The sequence below is a fragment of the Schistocerca nitens genome, unplaced genomic scaffold (genome assembly GCF_023898315.1).
Source record: "Schistocerca nitens isolate TAMUIC-IGC-003100 unplaced genomic scaffold, iqSchNite1.1 HiC_scaffold_240, whole genome shotgun sequence".
NCBI classification, from domain to species: Eukaryota; Metazoa; Arthropoda; class Insecta; order Orthoptera; family Acrididae; genus Schistocerca; species Schistocerca nitens.
The window spans coordinates 35001-37500 of NW_026045781.1; the positions used below are offsets into that span (position 1 = coordinate 35001).

General features: G+C 55.9%; 1 pseudogene; it reads right to left on the reverse strand.

The window, feature by feature from the left end:
• LOC126222629 (small subunit ribosomal RNA) overlaps window positions 1–314 on the reverse strand; it is a 2079-nt pseudogene extending 1765 nt beyond the window's left edge.
• Between the last annotated feature and the right edge of the window lie 2186 nt (window positions 315–2500).

Below are 2500 nucleotides of genomic sequence, written 5' to 3' on the forward strand. Positions count from 1 at the left end.
AAAAAAAAAAAAATCTTTATTCAAATTCAAATTATTTCATACATCGTAACCCACCACCTAATACATTAGTGGGTCTTAAATCTACATTCCATTTCATTAACAATTAGCAGCATTATTAATTTCTATTCGGGACTCTGTTTGCATGTATTAGCTCTAGAATTACCACAGTTATCCAAGTAACGTGGGTACGATCTAAGGAACCATAACTGATTTAATGAGCCATTCGCGGTTTCACCTTAATGCGGCTTGTACTGAGACATGCATGGCTTAATCTTTGAGACAAGCATATGACTACTGGCAGGATCAACCAGGGAGCTGCGTCAACTAGAGCTGAGCAGCCGGCCGCCCGGGAGTGTGTCCCGGGGGCCCGCGCGAACACGCAAGCGTCCGCTCAATTATTCTGCAAACAGGAGGAGGCTGGGCTCCCCTGCACGATACACCTCGAAACCCTCTCAGGTCCCGGCGGCGCGCAGCGCCGTCCTAAGTACTTGGTCGGGTTCGAGAGAGGCGCAATCGCCCGGAGATAGGCGAGTAGACGCTTTCAGTGCGACCACCCGTGCTCCCAACTGAGCTTGCCGCTGCCGACAGAGGCCCGGGAGCGTGCTGTCGTGGTGTTGCCGGCGGGAGACAACACGCGGCCACAAACAGTGACCGGGCAGCTCCAACGCCAGCGCCACAGAGGGGCAGAGCCCCACTTGGGTGCCAAAGCGAACTCTCCCAGCACAGCGCACGCGCCAACACATCCGCACAGCTGCGATACAAACCACCTGCGAGAACCGCGGGGGCGACCGAGCAGCAGACGGCGTCGCGGCGCCGAGTGCCGGGCGGCGGCGCATCCTCAACGCACACAGTCCTCAATCGGACCAGCACACTGCAGATGTCCACCGCGCTTCGCACCGGGCCCGGGAGGACCCACTTTGGCCGCACGGCGCCGCGCGCTGGGTGCGCCGGCACGCAGATGCGCCGCCTGCCGCGTCCGTCAGCCGGCGCGCCTGCCACTGGGCGCCCCCACCAGCCGGCTGCCGCGCGTGCGCCCACGCAGCGCGCGGCCAGCACGCCGGGCGCCCCCCCCTCACCGGCCGGGGACGGTCCCACCCAGCCACCGCCGCGTATCGCTTCATACCCACATGCCCACTCACGTTCGTGGGTATGACGGGTGTCGCTGAAGCAACCGGTTAATACCTGTACCGATCGTCGATATCATCGATTCACCTCCAGCGCGAACAACCGCGCAACAACGGATTTCCAGTTCATTTGCGTAACTTGGGCAGCAAACGTAGACATCCATCTACATTTGCGACTTCTACGAGTCTTGCATGCCTGGATGTTGTGTGTCACGACGCACTCCATCAGCATACATACACGCTGCGACGTGTGCACGAAAGAACACGTGGAAGGTGGCCAGCGTACGTATACGAATGCCATTGCACAGCTGCGAAGCGCATTCAACACGCGAACTCCTGACCGACGAGCTAGAGGTGACAGGAGGGGAGGGGGGGGCGGGGGCGATATACGTCCTATTGCAGTACACAATACAGTGGATAGCGGGACCATGTGGAAAGTAAGCAACACTCGCAAGATGTGAGGGTACGCACCGTAAAATGAATCAATACGCAGAACACCACAGTGTGCGCGAAGTGAACTATGTTGAGATGGTTGCAATTAGGCAACGCTACACGAATTCCTAGAGTCATATAACTAACAATTACAGGGCAGGTTAGGGCGCAACGTGGGTTAGGTTAGGGCCCAACGTGGGTTAGGTTAGGGCCCAACTTGGGTTAGGTTAGGGCGCAACTTGGGTTAGGTTAGGGCGCAACTTGGGTTAGGTTAGGGCGCAACTTGGGTTAGGTTAGGGCGCAACTTGGGTTAGGTTAGGGCGCAACTTGGGTTAGGTTAGGGCGCAACTTGGGTTAGGTTAGGGCGCAACTTGGGTTAGGTTAGGGCGCAACTTGGGTTAGGTTAGGGCGCAACTTGGGTTAGGTTAGGGCGCAACTTGGGTTAGGTTAGGGCGCAACTTGGGTTAGGTTAGGGCGCAACTTGGGTTAGGTTAGGGCGCAACTTGGGTTAGGTTAGGGCGCAACTTGGGTTAGGTTAGGGCGCAACTTGGGTTAGGTTAGGGCGCAACTTGGGTTAGGTTAGGGCGCAACTTGGGTTAGGTTAGGGCGCAACTTGGGTTAGGTTAGGGCGCAACTTGGGTTAGGTTAGGGCGCAACTTGGGTTAGGTTAAGGCGCAACTTGGGTTAGGTTAAGGCGCAACTTGGGTTAGGTTAAGGCGCAACTTGGGTTAGGTTAAGGCGCAACTTGGGTTAGGTTAAGGCGCAACTTGGGTTAGGTTAAGGCAGAAGTTGGGTTAGGTTAAGGCAGAAGTTGGGTTAGGTTAAGGCAGAAGTTGGGTTAGGTTAAGGCAGAAGTTGGGTTAGGTTAAGGCAGAAGTTGGGTTAGGTTAAGGCAGAAGTTGGTTTAGGTTAAGGCAGAAGTTGGGTTAGGTTAAGGCAGAAGT